At 49.1% G+C, this 18,731-nt stretch overlaps 1 protein-coding gene and 1 pseudogene across 3 annotated transcripts in view; one reads left to right on the forward strand and one right to left on the reverse strand.

The window, feature by feature from the left end:
• Positions 1-18,731, reverse strand: part of ANKRD6 (ankyrin repeat domain 6) — a 213,992-nt gene that overhangs the window by 109,384 nt on the left and 85,877 nt on the right. The window lies entirely within an intron of this gene.
• Positions 13,592-14,075, forward strand: LOC100350498 (large ribosomal subunit protein eL21 pseudogene; annotated as a pseudogene).

An 18,731-nucleotide genomic window follows, 5' to 3' on the forward strand; every position in this document is an offset into this window, starting at 1 on the left:
CTTTTAAGAAAATGGTAAGAAATAGGATGTACAAATTATTCAGGCCGTGGATAATGGTTAGTGCAGTGGTAGATTCATGGCGGACTCATAATGATTGGGCTTGTTTTGGGATAATTCTCAATCTTTTAAAATCTAGGTCCCTTTTAGTATTTTGTGGGTATTCCAATCAGTCCAGAAGATCGTGTTGAGATTTCATTACTAGAACACGCCGTTTGAGATCCTACAATCACCTCCCCCTTACAATATCCACTCTTCAAAGATCACCCTCCCATTGGAAATCACCACTCCAGGAGACCCAGTAAGGTGCCCACGATTCAAGCCATGTTCAGAAGCAGCCTCTGAGCGTCAGCTGACGGAGCTTTGGCTCACCCCCGGCCAGTTCTACCTGAAAACCCATGACCCCGGTTCGCCCGGCCCCTGCCTCTCACTGCCTCTTCCTGGATGGCTGTTGCTTCCCCCAAAGCTGGTTTCTCCCCCGTCAGTCCCTGGTCCCAGCATTTATTCCCCTGAAGGCACTACTTCAGGTTTGAAGCCCAACAAAGTCGGCTGTCCGAGACCACGTTCTCTCACATCAGAGTCACCTGGGTGTTTGTGTCACCTTCTGTCTTAGTCAGCTAACCCAGAGGTACGCTGCTTGACAAAGACACCCAGGTTGTGGTGGTCCAGCCGGCCCCTCAGAGCAGGCTGAGCTCCCGGGCAGCCCAACATCTGATCCCAGGCACTTCTCCATTCTGTTCAGTCACTCCTGGATTCACCGAGCATCTGAACTGAACTTGGATTTCGCTGAAGAGAACCACTGGCTCCTAGCGTCTGAAGGTACCCGTGTCCACACCAGACATAGTTTACAGAGAAACATCTTCCCGAGTGCGTGGCCACCCTATGAAACTGCACCTTTCAAAGGCCTTGTGAGGATGGCCTCACGGAAGACATCACACATGCTCCCCAAGGGCACAGCGCCCCTCTCTGAGCCCAACCGCCAGGCAGCTTCCGGTGATCCCAGCAGCACGCACTTCCTCGCAACAGTGCCTCCATCACTGTGAGGCAGCGCCCATGCTACTTTATAGTCAAAGGGAAGCCCCACCTGGAAGCCAGGTGACGCCCAGGGAGGAGGAGGACGGATAAGTAAGTGGGCTTACACTCACTGAGCTTCTCAGCACAGGCCATCACTTAGGTTAGGGCTTCAGCTCATCCTCTTGACAGCCCAGGGAGTTTGCTGAGTTACTCCCAGGTCACAGGTGAGGAAAAGAAACAGAGACTGGACCACCTGCCTGGGATTGCACAGCTAAGTTGTACGGTCAGGATGTGGATCCAGGCATCCACCCCAGGGCAAATACTCTGAACTGTTATATGATGCTGCAAATCAACTTCCCACATTAGGCCAACTGCGGGCCAAGCTCTTTGTTTGTTTTTAAGTGACCTGCATTTTGACTTCTGTCTGCTTGACACACCCTGTGTGGAGCAAGGCCTTGGATTCCTGGTCACTGCTGGCTAGCAAGGGTGGCGGTGGTGTTTTCTGTTGTCTCCTCTTTTACGGCCAGGGTGATAGGTTCACTCAAACAACCATATGCACACCACAGTCCGTATTTTAGTTTCCATGAAACCAAAAGCACAGACTGTTTTTGCACTTTTTCCATGTGTGTGCACATACAGATGTATTCATACTTATATTCTTGGATTTTTGTATTTAACTCTTATTGTCTCAGCTGTCAAAATACAGTGGCTGGGGAAACATGCAAACACTTCATAGCAGCAGAGATTTTCAAACTAAGCATTTTTCTCCCCTAAGTCTTCAAAATCATGCCCCATTTTTCACTGCAGGCATTTGGGACTTACCATCTACAACCAACTTCTGAGAGCTACAGGTTTACATCCGGGGCACACTTCTCCCCATCTCCTGACTCAGAGTGCCTGTGGACTTCGTGGGAGAATTCAGGTACTATTACTTACATTATAGTCAAGTTAATCATCAGGAAGTTTTAAATATGCATTCTGTTTTAATGAACTTGATTAAGGCAGCAATTGGGGAACTCCACTCTTGTTTAAGACTTTGAATGCCTTCTCTTTTCCCTAAAGAAGCTATGTGCTCTACTTAGCTGAGCTGGGAGTCCAAATAGAGTCCTGCTAATGGTTACCAGGTTCCTGCAAGGGATTCCAAGGATGCAGCCCCAGCTCACAAAGCCAGGAATGGGGAATCTTTTTAGGGCACTAACTCCCTAGGCCTATGGTGTTGTTGGCAGGTCTGAATGGATGGGCCGTATCCCCCAACTCCACATGCCAGCGTATGACTGAGTTTTACTTTCTACACAGCAGTCAATGCCATTTGAACTTTCTCCTTAATCTTATGGCTTGTAAACTGTTTGCTTCCCCTCACCCCATTACCGTGAGAGCTCCAAGAGAGCAGGAGTCTTGTCCACTTTCCCGGCCGTATCCCGGCTGCTGGAACAGTTTGTGGGCAGCAGCACTTAAAATAGCTGGTGAGTGCCGGCGCTGCGGCTTACTAGGTTAATCCTCCGCCTTGCAGCGCTGGCACACCGGGTTCTAGTCCCGGTCGGGGCGCCAGATTCTGTCCCGGTTGCCCCTCTTCCAGTCCAGCTCTCTGCTGTGGCCAGGGAGAGCAGTGGAGGATGGCCCAAGTACTTGGGCCCTGCACCCCATGGGAGACCAGGAGAGACACCTGGCTCCTGCCTTCGGATCAGCGCAGTGCACTGGCCCCAGCGTGCCAGCCATGGCGGCCATTGGAGGGTGAACCAACGGAAAAGGAAGACCTTTCTCTGTCTCTCTCTCTCTCACTGTCCACTCTGCCTGTCAAAAAAAAAAAAAAAAGCTGGTGAGTGAATGGGTTGGATATGAGAAGTCTACTTGAGAATGCAGAAGTAGAAGCTGAAAACCACTCTACAGACTTGTTGGACAAGAGCAAGCCAGGCACCTTCATTCCTGCCACTCCTAGGAGATACTACACGGGCTTATTCTTCCCACGCCACTTTTCAGTTTCAGCTAAGAATTTCTCCCTACAACAGGTCGTCTTTTTTCTTCGTGAGCAAAGGCAACCACAGGGCAATCATAGGCTTCACACCTCCTGGGGTCATGAATCAATTGAGAGCTTGTACTTCCCACAACCCTTCTGTCAGCAAGAATTGGTTATAGAATGGCAACAAGGTATCAGTTTGGTAGTTAGAGACAAATGCCTCAAGTCAACCATGAAATTGTCTAATTGTCTTCAAAAATTAAACTTCTTTATAATAGAGCCCCATTTAGCTGCATTGTTAATATTGTGACTTGGCATAGGAAAATACTAAGACCTGCCCCATCATCCCGGAAATTAATTCTTCCAGGACATCCATTTGCAACTTGATGCAATAGGCACTGAGCTAGCAATATCCCAATACTCCTGGCGTGCAGGTGTGTTTGCAAGCCAGCTTGGGCATTCACGCATCCCCAAAACAAACACAAATTTACTGGATTCCAGAAAGTCTAATTTAATTACCTATTGGCACCATGTACTATCTGACACCCCTTTGCCCCAGGTTACTGGGAAGCCAATTCAGAGAGGCAGGCTCCCTCCTGTGCCAGTCAATCTATGGAGAAGGAGAGTGAGGGCGCTTTCTGGAGAACACCGTGATGGTTGAGAGAAGCATTTCTCTCTCTTTCTCTCTCTCTCTCACACACACACACTCACTCACTTACTCATTTGTGGTGGCTGGAGACAAGGGGGTGCTTGCAGGCCGGGAGTACCTTTGCTAAGGACCTGAGCACCATTCAGGCTCAATTACACATCTGCTTAGCCAGCAGGCTCACCAACTTGCCCCATTTGCTAGGCCATAGGAAAAGGGAGCTAAAGATGGACCAGAGAAGACCACAGAGTGAAAAGGGAGCCCCCCGTGAGTTGTTTCCCAGGTTCGGGAGGTACATGGACCACGGAGGTGGTATCAGGGGACAAGGAACAGCGTGGGGCATGTAAGGACTACTAACTCTTGAGCATGCTGAGAGGTGTCCAATGACTAGAACAACACCTGACCCCTTGTAGGTGCTGAAAATGCTACACTTCTATTCATTATTTTACTTGAAGCCTGGCTTCCATATGCCTAGTAACATGACCTTGGGCAAGTCCCTGACCTTGCTGGTTGGGTGTCAATCAATAGACGTGCAGATAATAATATTTACTCCACAGGGTTGTGCCAATGTATGTCTACAACCTGGTACCTTGGGAGATTTCAATACAGTGTAAGCTCTTCATTCATTCATTCACTCATTCACTCATTCCCTGAATCTTTAAGCAGCTGGTGAATGCCAGGCATAGAACAACAAAACAGAGCAGCCCCCTGTGCTCACTTCTAGGGGGTTAGGCCAACAACAAGCAAGGAGTTGCAAGTGTGATGTATGTTATTAAAGGAAAGTTGGGTGTGCTCTGGGGATACATACCTAAGGGAGCGAGCCTTGTCCGGGCAGGCAGAGAAGGAAGGGGAATTTGGGCTAATATGTGATGAGCGAATAAGAATGGTGCAGAGGAAAATGCGTTCCAGATGGAATAAGCAGAGAGCTGAAGGCTCAGCGTTGACTCAGCATGGCATGTTAGCAAGGTTGGAAGAGGTCCCGTACAGGTGCCCAAGGCCAAGGCAGAGTGCTTAAGTCCATTAGGTGTCCCATGGCTGAGCCACGGGGTGCCCAGATCTGTGCTCACACGTCATTCGGAGAGCTGTGGATGAAGTTAGCATTCAGATCAGTAGACTGAGTGAAGCAGGTTGCCTTCTCTGTTATGGGTGGACCTGGTCCCATCAGTTGAAGGCCTGAGTGGAACAAAAAGACTGGCATGCCCCAGGCAAGGGAGAATTTGACAGTAGACGATGGTGGTAAGATTGCATCTGTAAGCCTGGTTCTTCCTGTCTCTACAGCACACGGCTTTGACTGCACTGTGGCCCAGGCTCTCCCGAGACCCCCGCCTGCTGACTCTGCAGGACTGCCAGTGTGCCAGCCTACCCTACAGATTTTAGACTTTGCAGTTGCCATAATCTCACGAGCCATTTCCTTTTTTTTTTTTTTTTGGTAAAGATTTATTTGAAAGAGTTACACAGAGAGGAGAGGCAGAGAGAGAGACAGACAGACAGACAGACAGAGAGAGAAAGAGAGGTCTTCCATCCGCTGGTTCAACCCCCAGTTGGCTCCAACAGTGGGAGCTGTGCCGATCCAAAGCCAAGAACTTTTTCCAGGTCTCCCATGCAGGTGCAAGGGCCCAAGGACTTGAGCCATCTTCCACTGCTTTCCCAGGCCATAGAAGAGAGCTGGATTGGAAGTGGAGCAGCCGGGTCTCGAACCGGCGCCCATAGGGGATGCCTGCACTGCAGGCCAGGGTGTTAACCTGATGTGCCACAGCGCTGGCCACCATTTCCTCTTAATGATCCCTTCTCTTGGGGGAGCCCTAATGCAGGAGGGTGATGTAGATGGGGCCATCCCAAGGTCAAGTGATCTCAGTAAGGAACTCCCAGAATGTGAGGTCAATGAAGGGGCATGGGGCAACGGTAAGCCCTGGCAGGGGATTTCAGAGGATGTCCCGTGACCAGATCTGTGTGTGTGTGTGTGTGTGTGTGTGTGTGTGTGTGTGTGTGTTTTAAGATTTATTTATTTGAAAGGCGCAAATAGAGAGAGGAGGAAAAAGAGCGAATGATGTTTCATCTACTGGCTCACTCCCCAAATGGCTGCAATGGCCAGGCCGAAGCCAGGAGCCAAGAGCCAAGAGGGTACAGGGACCCAAACACTTGGGCCATCCTCCACTACTTTCTTTTCTTTTTTTAAAAAGATTTATTTATCTGAAAGTCAGAGTTACACAGAGAGATGAGAGGCAGAGAGAGAGAGAGAGAGAGAGAGAGAGAGAGAAAGAGAGAGAGAGAGGTCTTCCATCCGCTGGTTCACTCCTCAGATGGCCGCAACGGCCGGAGCTGCGCCGATCTGAAGCCAGGAGCCAGGAGCTTCTTCCGGGTCTCCCGTGCAGGGGCTCAAGCACTTGGGCCATCTTCTACTGCTTTCCCAGGCCATAGCAGAGAGCTGGATTGGAAGAGGAGCAGCCGGGACTACAACCGGCTCCCATATGGGACGCCAGCGCTTCAGGCCAGGGTGTCAACCCGCTGCGCCGCACCACCAGCCCCATGCTTTCTCAAGCCCTTAGCAGGGAGCTGGATGGGAAGTGGAGCAGCCAGGCACTGCAGGTGGAGGCTTAGCCCATGCTGCAGCGCCAGCCCAGATCTGTGATTCCCATAGTTTCTGCTAAGGGCAGTGTGAAGACTGGAGGGGCGGGGCAACAGTGGGGCCAGGGGATTTGGACGTGGGCTGCTGCTGCAGCACAAGCAGACACAAGAGACTTGGAGCAGGTAAGGATGGGGAGAAATGGGAATAGGAGTCTCTGTGAAGTATCAAAGGAGCTACAAAGGGGCCGGTGTGCTGTGGCGCAGCAGGTTAACGCACTGACCTGAAGTGCCGGCTTTTTATGTGGCTGCCGGTTCGAGGCCCTGCTGCTCCACTTCTGATCCAGCTCTCTGCTATGGCCTGGGAAAGCAGTGGAAGATGGCCCAAGTCCTTGGGCCCCTGCACCCACATGGGAGACCCAGAGGAGGCTCCTGGCTTCGGTTCGGCGCAGCCCCGGCCATTGTGACCAATTGGGGGGTGAACCAGCGGATGGAAGGCTCCTCTCTCTGTCTGTAACTGACTTTAAAATAAATAATAAAAAGCTACAAAGGAGCGATACTAATGCCTTTTCTCTTAGAAAGGGAGATAAAGCATTCTGTAACTTGCCTTCAAGGAAAGTACTTGCTACTAAAATGGATTCACTGGTTCTTCCAACTGAACATATTTATTTGCCTGTATCTTCCATCCTATTGATTCTGCTATCTCATTTCCTCACCTAACAGTGAGATAACTGTGAAAACAGGAGCCAAGAGAAAGAACAGATGGGCGCTTTGGCTGGATTCCCAGAGAGGAGCGCACCTTCCCGCCCACGAGGAGGCGGACGTGTGCTCACAGGCACGTGGAGCCACCCGGTGCTCCCATAGACACATGCTCTCCCAGGCGTGCAGCAACGGCGACTTAGTGAGAATCCTTCTCTGACAGCTCCAAGGCAAACTGAGCACGATGCTGCCCCCTGTGGACCCCCAGCGACTGCATTTCATGTCTGTGTGCAGCGCACACAAACCCAAGCCCTCTCAACTCCTGCCATTCAAGTGCTCAAGTTGAGATGACCTGTGTGATTTCCAAAGGGTCTGCTGGTGTGCATTAGACTGTACAGAAGGGGCCAGCGCTGTGGCGTAGCAGGTAAAGCTGCTGCCTGCAGCGCCAGCATCCCATATGGGAGCCGGTTCAAGACCCAGCAGCTCCACTTCCCATCCAGCTCTCTGCTATGGCCTGGGAAAGCAGCAGGAGATGGTCCAAGTCCTTGGGCCCTTGCACCCAGGTGGGAGACCTGGAAGAAGCTCCTGGCTCCTGGCTTTGGAACGGTGCAGCTCCAGCCATTGTGGCCATTTGGGGAGGGAACTAGCAGATGGAAGACCTCTTTCTCTCTGCCTCTACCTTTCAAATAAATAAATCTTTACAAGATGACAATGATGACTGTACAGAAGACTGGAGGGAGGAGGCAGTAGCAGAGCTGGGAGACTCAGGGTGGCGGCACTGGAGCCTCTCCTCCCATCACGAGAAGACAGAGTCGGGTTACCCATCTCTCTAAGAACGTCTCCAAGGCAAGCCCGCCTGGCTGAGTGCACCACATTCTTTATTCCTCCAACTACAGCCCTTCCTGTTAGCCTTGACCAGTCTCCAAGTTGGGGTGCTGTGAGTGGCCAGCCTGATGCTGTCTTGGCACTGCACAACATGAAAACTGCTGACGGTCTCTGAGCATCAACAAGACTTCTTAACTCCTGCTGCCTCTCAGAGTGTCTTTCCTTGTGCAAAGTCACCAGAGTCAGGTCAGACGAAACAGAATTCCATTAGGTGGACACCACTTGGGCACTCGCATCCCATATCCAAGTGCTGGTTTCACATCTGTTTTTAAATTTATTTATTTGAAAGACAGTTACAGAGAGATGTAGAGAGAGACAGACAGAGAAGTCTTCCATCCTTTGGTTCACTCCCCCAAATGGCCTCAATGATCAAAGAAGGTGCAGGGACCCAAGCACTTGGGCCATCCCCCACTGCTTTCCCAGGCACATTAGCAGGGAGCTGGATTGAAGTGGAACAGCCAGGACTTGAACCGGTGTCCATATGGGATGCCAGCGCTGCAGGCCAAGGCTTTAACCTGCTGTACCACAGCACCAGCCCCCAAGTGCTGGTTTCAATTCCCAGCTCCACTGCTGATTCCAGATGCTGGCTAATTCATACCATGGGGGCAGCAGTGACAGCCGAAGTAGTTGGGTGTCTGCCACCCACGTAGGCAGTCCAGATTGATTTCCCAGTTCTCAGCTTCTTTCTGGCCCAGGCCTGGTCATTGAAGGCATTTTGAAGAGTAAATCTGTCTACCTTTCAAACAGAATAAATAAAATATTTTTAAAAGAGAGGATTCCAAAACAGTCATTTATTCCCACTTTCCTGATTGATAGGAAGATACCTGTGATGGTTAATTTTATGTGTCAACTCACCTAGGCTAAGTGATGCTCAGATATCAGATATCTGGTTATGCACTATTTTCGGATGTGCTCGCTTTTCATTACTGCAATGAAATACCAGACACAAACTACTTACAAAGGAAAGAGGTTGATTCAGCTCACAGCTTTGGAGGGTCAAGTCCAGGTTTGGGCAAGGGCCCTATTTGCTTGGTCCCTGGTGAGGGTAGAGGACAGTGGCGGACAGGAAGGATCACAGCAAACAGAGAGCAGCTGGGGCCCAGCTTGGGCTTTTCCACCAATTCTCAAAAGAGAACTCCCTTCTGTGGGCACACCCCACAGTGACAGAAGGACCTCAGGGCCTTCTCGTGGCCATCTCGTAAACACCTTGATGGAGTGAGTGGCACCCTCCTAGAACCACTGACTCACAGCTTCAGGGTAGAGAGTCCTGCATGACCCCAGGAGCCACATCCAATGCAAACCACAACCGGGCATGCTTCCAGGGGAGATGAGCACTTGGACTGAGTAAGGCAGATGGCCCTTCTCAATGTGTGGGCATCGGGAGCTCCACTGAGGGCCTGAACAGAACAGTGAGGCGGAGGCAGGCTGAAGTCTCGGCCAGACTGCTGAGTTGGGAATCCTTTCTCTCCTATCAGTAGCCCTGTGGCTTGCAGGAGGCCCCACCCTCGGCTCTCTGGCCTTCACATACGGAACTGGTTTTCCTGCATCTCCAGCCCACTCATATCAGATCCCGGGATTTAGCAGGCTCCATAGCCGGGGGAGCCACTGCCTTGTACTTTACACACACACATGTAGTATATATGTACATGCATGTAAATGTGTATACATATATGTGTGTTTGCATATATGTATGTATACATGTAAACATGTGTATATGCATTTATGTACCAATCTCCTACGGATTCTGCTTCTCTGGAGAGCCCTAATACAAGGATACTCCCGATAGTTTGTGGAAAAGAAATGGAAGGGAAAGTTAAGTTTCATTTGGTGCAAACAACTTTCGAAATGATAATGGTTGTTGATGCAGTCCACTTGGCTCCCAATCATGCTTCCGTAAGGAGATGAGCTCAGCTGCAGCTGCATCAAAGGTGACGTCAGCTCGTCCAGGATCTTCACCCTGGGCAAGGGGACCCTCCACGGCAGGAGGTGCCCATGACCCTCAGCAGGAAGGAGAACACCTTCAGCCCAGCTTTCGTCCCCTCAGGGGCACCTTCTGCTCCACTGCCCAGGCCCTCCCTCCCTCCCAGAGACTTGCACCCCTGCCCTTGGAGTTCCTAGCTGGCAGACGGCTGCGCTTCCTCCTGCCTCATCTCTCACTGGGAAACCAGCATCTCCACGCTGCTGTTTTGTGCACTTTCAATACTTCTGGTGGTATCCTTTTGCTGCCCCGAGTGGCTGGACTGCTCTGGAGGTGCAGGTGTGAGTGTGTGTGTGTTTGTGTGAGTGTGTATGCATGCTCTGGCTGCCACAGTTTGAGTGCCTTGGATGGTCTGCGCCATCCAACTTTCCCCTCTGCTGACATCTGGAGAGCCAAGACAGCTGAACACCCATGAACCGAAAAGGTAGAGTTTGAGCCTCCCATTGTCTCCTTTCGGCCTTGCCCTTTTCATTTACATAGCCCTGGAGAAATAGCGGCCCAGCTCCAGCTGGAGAGGGCACGTAGTGGGAGGCTGCCTGTTCACAGTGGCACAGATTCTGCAGGGATACTGAGGCCCCTCTTACCCTTAAACAACTGTATGCAAACACTTTAGGAAGTCTGTGAAAATGGAATTCAAAGAAGTAGAGGATTGAGCATTCGGATTGTTCTGACATTAGATTCCCAACTCAGCCCAGATTCATTCCTGCCGTCAACATCTTGATGGTAACAACTTCAGCGAATTCATTTCTGCATGCTCCACCCCCCCCCCCCCTTTCCCACAAGGCAGTGTCCTAAACATTTGTTGAATGAATCAGTGAAACAATGCTCCAGCCATGAAGGCAAATGAGCAGAAGCAGGAGGCTGGTGGCCTGGCCGGGCTACAGATCCTGCTGCAGCAAGCCTTGCAGAGCATTGCTATGGCACCTGGTGGGGGTGGTACGAACAGAGGTGATACTGGTAAAAAGCGGGCAATTCCAGATCCGGAAGGCAACCAATGCTCTCTCTGAGCCGGACAAGAATGAGGTCTGGAGATGGTAGACACACACCGAGTTGTCCCCTTGTGGGTGGAGGTCAGCACATCAGAGCTCTGCTTAGAAAAAGTCCCAAGCTTGGTTTTATTACTTGTTTATGTTTATAAAATGTCTTATTTGATTTGTCTTTATAGTGCTTTGGGTTTTTTAGTTTAATTTTGTTTTTAAGACTTATTTATTTGGCGGCCAGCGCCGCGGCTCACTAGGCTAATCCTCCGCCTTGCAGTGCCGGCACACCGGGTTCTAGTCCCGGTTGGGGCGCCGGGATCTGTCCTGGTTGCCCCTCTTCCAGGCCAGCTCTCTGCTGTGGCCAGAGAGTGCAGTGGAGGATGGCCCAAGTGCTTGGGCCCTGCACCCCATGGGAGACCAGGAGAAGCACCTGGCTCCTGCCATCGGATCAGTGCGGTGCACTGGCTGCGGCGGCCATTGGAGGGTGAACCAACGGCAAAGGAAGACCTTTCTCTGTCTCTCTCTCTCTCACTGTCCACTCTGCCTGTCAAAAAAAAAAAAAAAAAAAAAAAAGACTTATTTATTTGGAAAGGAGAAAGAGAGAGAGAGAATATGAATCTTCCATTTGCTGGTTTACTCCCTAAATCTGCAACAGTTGGGGCTGGGCCAAGCCAAAGCCAGGAACTTGGAATTACTTCTGGGCCTCCCATGTGAGTGCCAGGGAACAAGCACTTGAGCCATCTTCCACTGCTTTCCCAGGCTACTAGCAGGGAGCTGGATCATATGCAAAGCAGCTGGGACCTGAACCAAAGCTCATGCAGAAGGCTAGCATCACAGGTGTTGGATTAACCTGCTGTACTCCAATGTAAACCCACCAGTTTTGTCACTTTTTGTGATGTAGTACTGTCCCCACCCCCAGAGAACCTGAAGGTGCCCCCACCACAAGCTGGGCCAACAACAGGAAGTACCTTCTGGAAACATCTCTTGAGGTTTTTGCATCACAGTCTTGAAGGCCAGTTCTCTTTTTACTTGCCAGGTGCCATCCTGGGCTCTCTGGAGCAGCTGCTTACCAATGCAAAGAAGCCAACTGCCTTCAAGAAGAAAGAGGAAAGGGCTGGCACTGTGGCCCAGTAGGCTAAGCCTCCGCCTGCGGCACTGGCATCCCATATGGACTCCAGTTTGTGTCCCAGCTGCTCCTCCTCCATTCCAGCTCTTTGCTTAAGGCCTGGGAAAGCAATGGAACAAGTGTTTGGGCCCCTGCACCTGCATGAAGAACTCCAGGCTCCTGGCTTTGGATTGGCCTGGCTCTGGCTATTGTGGCCATTTAGAAGGCGAATCAGCGGATGGAAGACTTTTCTTTCTGTATCTCTCCCTCTGACTGCAACTCTACCTCTCAAAACTCTTTAAAAAATAAAGAAAAAGGAAGGCATAGATCTTTAATGCAAAGCTGACCACTGACAGGACTATGGTTCCCCAATCAGCCTTTTCTGAGGTCTACAAAAATCAATATACTTTGGCAGCCATGAACCCTTTTGCAGATTTATTAATGGAGAATAAAAGAACAGAGTGAACAGTGTGTTCCAGTTGGCCCTAGAAAAAACTTCCTGAGCAAGAAACTGGAATCCCCTCCCTGGATTTTACAAAGCCTAAGAGACAAACCAAAATGGGCCTAGAAGGATATCGCTTGCTTTCTGGTCCCTAGAGAAGGGTCACTGCGCTGTTGTCAGATGACATCCCTAATCCTATTTCATTTCTTAATCTCCTGTCTTGTGGGAGCATTCCTGTTGCAGCTCTCTCTGCAGGAAGCCAGCTGACAGTTCATGCTAAGACACCCAGGTGTGACTAAGCTCCACGAGCAACTTAAAGGCCCTAGCAACAGCCTCTAAAAGCCACCAGGGATGCGTGTTGGAAAGCAGGGGTCTGGACGTCTACAAGGGACCTCCGAGGGGCCTAGTGCCCACGGCTTAGATGCCAACACATCCTACAGACATTCTTTCAGGTCAGAAATTACCTAGAGAATTCATGGTGGACAGGCCTCATCCACCATGGGACCATGATGAGCAGACCCTGAACACAGGCCTGAGGTTTGGCTACAGGCACTGGTAGGGGATTCCTCCTGGGGAAATGCCCAAATCAACACCAAAGCAGTTCAATTGTCAGCACAGGCCAAACACTTTGTATTGGAGGATCAAAAGGATATTACTCAAAGTTATAAAACAGTACATGCAATGGCTCATAAATGAGGGATCTGGGCCAGCGAGAGGCAGTGGGCATCCCAAATGGGCAGGCCAGTTGGAGTCCCAGCTGTTCCACTTCCGATCCAGTTCCCTGCTAATGTGTCTGAGAAAGCAGCAGATGATGGTCCAAGTGCTTGGAACCCTGCTATCTATGTGAGAGACAGGCTGGAGTTTCTGGCTTTTGGTTTCAGCCTGGCTCTATAATGCTGGCTGTCGCAGCCATTGGGGAAGTGAACCAGCAGATGGAAGATCTCTCTTTGTCACTCTGACTTTCAAATAAATAAATACAGCTTTAAGAGCATATGAGGAAGTCTTCAAAAAGTGCATTGAAAATGCCTATTGCAAAAAAAAGTATGCACAGATTAAAAACATTTCATACCAAATTATCTTTTAGTTTCATTTTTCCATGAGCTTTTAAAATTATCCTTAGACAAATTTTATTTTTAAAAATGAAAATGTACTGTAAGTGCACAGTTGAGAGAGTGGAAGAATTTACATCATAATATTCAACACACATCCCTGACACAATTGCTAGCTGACTTTCTTTTATGAGCTCACACGTTGTCTCAAGATTTTCTGTAATAAAAATAAATATTGCTTCTTTCAGCCGGAACTGCCACCTTCCAGTAATTTGCCAAGATGACGAACACAAAGGGAAAAAGGAGAGGCACCTCATACCTGTCCTCCAGGCCTTCTAGGAAACATGGAGTTTTTCCTTTGGCCACACACATGCGCATTTCCAAGGAAGCTGACATTGTAGGCATCAAGGGAAGGGGTACTGTTCGAAAAGGAATGCCCCATCAATGTGACCATGCCGAAACTGAGAGTCCACAGCGTTACCCGCACGCTGCTGGCATTGCTGTAAACAAACCAGTTAAGGGCAAGAGTCTGGCCAGGGGAATCAATGTGCATATAGAGCATGTCAAGCACTCTAAGAGCCGAGATGGCTTCCTGAAACGTGTGAAGGAAGAAGATCAGAAAAAGAAGAAGCCAACGAGAAAGGAACCTGGCTTCAATGAAGCGCCAGCCTGCTCCACGCTGAGAAGCCCCGGTCAGAGCCCACTGAAAGGAGCCTTAGCTGCAGGAAACCCTTCCCTATGTATTCACGGCATATATGTGTTAAAAAAAAAAACAGACCTCTGGATTTGTAAAGATGTTTGTTAACTGAGTATCAGTGTGGTGACCTGTTTCCCAAAAAATATTTAAATCAAATTTTAAGTGTGTTCTAAAAATATACATATTGCTTATGTAACCAGAGCAAAAAATTATTTTCACAAAGGAAAACAGATCTGATGTATCCGATTCTCTCCAGTGCCACTGCCACCACACTAGTCCCTAAATAAAACTTCAGCTCTCCGCTTTCCTGAATTCATACTGCAGTCTACAAACCATATGTCTTCAGGCTGAGACCAGAGTGCTCTTTTAACTTTTTCTTTTTTTCTAATGAGGGAGAGAAAGTGCTGTCTTCTGCTGGTTCACTCCCCCAATGCCCACCATGGTCAGGATTTGGCCAGGAGCCAGAAACTCAACCCAGCTCTCTCACATCTGTGTCAGGGATTCCACCACTTGAGCTAATGCAGACTACCTGCCTCTGAGGTCTGCCTTAGCGCTAAGTGGCAGCCAGGAATTAGAGCCCGGTATTGAACTCAGGCCCTCCAATATGGAAAGCATGTGTCTTCACCAGTGTCTCAATTGCTAGGCCAAACTTCTGCTTCCAGAGTGCTCTTTTTAAAAACACACATCTGGAGGCAGGCATTTAGCCTAGTGGTTAAAATGCCAGCTAAGATGCCTGCATCCTTTACTTGAGTCCTGGATTCAATGCGCGATTCTGGCTGCTGACTCCAGGTTCCTGCCGATGCAGACCCTGGGAGGCAGGAGTGATGGCTCAAGTGATTGGGTCTTTACCACCCATGGAGCAGATATAGATTGGGTTCCTGGCTCCTGGCTTTGACCTGGTCCAGTCCCAGCCACTGCAAACATTTGAGGAGTACACCAGGGGGATGGGAGTTCTCTCTCTACCTCCTTCTCTCTCCTTTTCAAATTTAAAAAACCCTCACAATTTTTAACATGGTTGGAAGCCAGCGGGCCCCTCCACACCAGCCTTCCTTGTTGGATGCTGCTTCTTCCATGTGCAACTCCCCCTCTTGCTCTGTTTAATCCTCACTCATCTGTGAAACGTGAGCCTAGGTGTCACTTCCTGTGAAACTAGGTAAATCCATCGGTACCTCGCAGGGTTCTGTCAGGACTCCGACTAGACCTATGGACACTTGTTCACTCTGTCACCTGGGATGCACTGAGCTCCATGAGGGCAGGGACCACTGCCACCTCGAGTTGGCACAGTTTGAGTTTCCATACTTATTTAAGTACAGAAATGTATCAAGATTTATTAAGATAAAATGAAGTCCTGGGGATGAGTGCTTGATCTAGCAGTTAAGACACTAGTTGGATGCCCACTTCCCGTATCAGAGAACTGAGCTCAATTCCCAGCCACGGCTCCCATCGGCCTCCTGATAATGTAGACACTGGGAGGCAGTAGGAGACGTGCAGCTTGGTCCCTGCAGCCCATGAGGATGACCTGTACAGAGTTCTTGGCTCTCAGCCGTGGCGTGGCCCAATCTGGCTACTGCAGGTACATGGGGATTAAAGCAGGGGATAAGAGCTCTTTGTATCTCTCCCTCTCCCTTTTCTTCTCTCTTCCCCACTCTCCCTCCCTCCTTCTCCCTCTAAAATAGAAAAAAAGAATTTCTGAATACCAGGGCAACATTAAATAAAATCTCTATTTCTCACATGTTATCTCTTGTTATTCCTTAACAATGTAAAAAAAAAAAAAAAAGACAGTGCTGGAAAATATTAATTTATTTGAAAGGTAGAGTTAGAGAGAGAGAGAGAGAGAATCTTCCATCTGCTGATTCACTCCCCAAACGGCTGGGCCAGGGGCTTCTTTCGGGACACCGACATGATTGCAGGGCCCCAAGCACTTGGGCCATCCTCTGCTGATTTCCCAGGCACATTAGCAGGGAGCAGGATCAGAAGTGGAGCAGCTAGGACTTGAACTGGCGTCCATATGGGATGCCAGCACTGCAGGCAGCAGCTTTACTCCACAGTGCCGGCCCCTGCATATTCTTCTGTGCTAAGATAAAACAAATAGCAAACACAACTACCACCATAACTAGGGCTAATATAACATCTGTCTTTGTGAAAACATGCACATCCTTGTTTTCCTGAACCCAGAAGGGCTGGGAGCACTCATCCCTTCTACCCAGTCGCCTAGGATTCAATGTCCAAGGGAAGGCATCTCATGTGGCCATCTGGATGCCAAGTCCTACCCGGTTCAGCAAAAGCCATTCATGACCCAGGAAACGGGGAAACGCACTGTTGACAGAAGACCATTTCGATGAGAAGCAGGGCCCTATGCTTGGCCGCTGTGGCTTAGCTGGGGTAATCGCTAAGATGCCTTTCCAGCCTCTGCTATTTGCTGTCATGTTGACAGATCTGCAGCCAGGCTTATATGGCACCCCCCACGTATGCATCTGTGAAGGCTACTGTCTGCTGGAGCAGTGCACCTTGCAACAGAGCAGACCACGGAGGGCTGTGCGCTGCCTTCAGGGAAAGGGAGAGACACCAGAGTTCCTTTCACTCTCCTCGCTTGAGGTCATTTTTTGACCTCTTTCCTTATTAGGAAAGTCAATCACCCCCATACACAGACACACTCAAAATATCACATGATCCAAAAATCGTTTCTGTTTGGCTGGAGATGCATTCTACCATTTTCTTCTTCAACGGCTTTTCTAATTAGATAATTATGCACTATCCCTAGACACTGCTCCAATTCATGGTAAAGAAACACTTTAATCCCCCACTCTGTTTTTGAAAATACACTTATCAAGAATTTAAAATAGGGACCGGCACTGTGGCATAGCCAGTAAAGCCACCACCTGCAGTGTCGTTATCCCATATGGGCGCCGGTTCAAGTTCTGGCTGCTCCTCTTCTGATCCAGCTCTCTGCTGTGGCCTGGGAAAGCAGAAGATGGCCCAAGTCCTTGGGCCCCTGTGTGGGAGACCTGGAAGAAGCTCCTGGCTTCAGATCAGGCCAGCTTTGGTCGTTGTGGCCATTTGAGGAGTGAACCAGTGGATCGAAGACCTCTCTCCCTCTCTCTCTCACTGCCTCTCTATAACTCTTTCAAATAAATAAATCTTTAAAAAAATTAAAATATACAAGGTAGTGTACTAGTACATCTGGAGGACCAAGATACTCAAGTTCATATCCTATTCCAAATCTCTCCTCCATACCCCTGATCCCTATATCCAACCACTTAGTCATCATTTCCATGTGGATATCTCAAAAGCACCCCACTCTGACCCAGATTGAAGCTCAAACTCGCCTTTCTCTGACTAGTCTCTTCCAGTGTTGCTTGTTACAACTATGCAAATCTAAAGGCTTGGAGTCAACCTTGATAGCTCCCTTTTCCCCACTCCCACTATTGAACGTTTCAGTCCATTACTGCATCCTGTTGATTTTGCTCCCGAAATCTCTCCCATCCATCTCTATGACTACATTAGAAACCAAAACAATCATCTTCCTGGATTTTGCAGCAGATTCCAAACTAACTTTCTTAAATCTATTTTGGCTCCTTCTGATCTTTTCTGTACAGCATAACCAGAATAAAATCTGCAACGCTTCAGTTAAACTCAGTAACTCCCCTGCTGAGAAATCTTCAAGAGCTTCCGTTATAGACTAAAACGTGTCCACTCCCAAGATTCCTATGTGGAAGCCTTAGATCTCAGATTCTATAACCTTAGGATATAAGCAAATACTTGGAGATGGGGCCTTTAGAAAGATAATTAAGGTTAAACGGGGTCCTAAAGGTAGAGCCCAGTATGACTGTGCCCTTATGCGAAAACACTGTAGAGATGAGGGTGCACACAGGACAAGGCCACACGAGCACCCAGTGAGACGATGGCCATCTGCAGGCTAAGGACAGAATCCTCGGAGGAAACGAGCCCTGCTGACACCTGGATCTTGGACTTTCAGCCTCTGGAACGGCGAATACTACATTTCTACTGTTTAAGTCATCTAGTCTACAGTATTTGGAATGGCAGCCCTCACAAACTAATATCGACTTCCATTGCACTAGGATCAGGATCAAATGCCCCTGACTTGATTTCAAAGGTGCTGCATCGAACTTGCTTCTCAGCATCAATTTCAATAAAACTCTTAACTTTCAAAGAATTGGTCACATCTGGCCTTCTATCAGTCTCTCCTAGGTGTTATCCTCTTTTGTTATCACATAATTTTGAGTGAGCTCACGTGCCTGCTTGAGGCACTCAGCCCCTACTCATGCACCAGATATCTCGATGCCAATGCCTACCCATTCATCAGACGGCAGTTCACCATGCCTTCCTGACTCCCTGCAGCTCAGGTCCAGCTCTCTTGTCCCCTGTTCTCATGGACTCATGCCCCATTCCTTCAGATCACTTATCTCAGTTTACAAAAAGATACTTATTTTATGATTAGCAGGTTGTCTTGTCTCCCAGTAGACACCACAAAAGCAACAGCCATGTCGGTTTTTATTGTATCTTTGATTCCTGGAATGGCACCTGATATCATGACAGAGGATTGAGAACTACTGAAAGAACTGCTAGCTTTGCTTACAGATGTTAAATGTCCAAAAAAGTCAAGCCTTTGTTTCAGAGGCAATGACTGACGAGAGGGTCCTGGGATCCAAGATGGTGTCACAGTGGCTACTCCCATCCCACTATACTACTTATACAAGCAATT

This window comes from Oryctolagus cuniculus, chromosome 5 (genome assembly GCF_051225735.1).
Source record: "Oryctolagus cuniculus isolate XC-2025 breed Fujian yellow rabbit chromosome 5, ASM5122573v1, whole genome shotgun sequence".
Lineage (NCBI taxonomy): Eukaryota > Metazoa > Chordata > Mammalia > Lagomorpha > Leporidae > Oryctolagus > Oryctolagus cuniculus.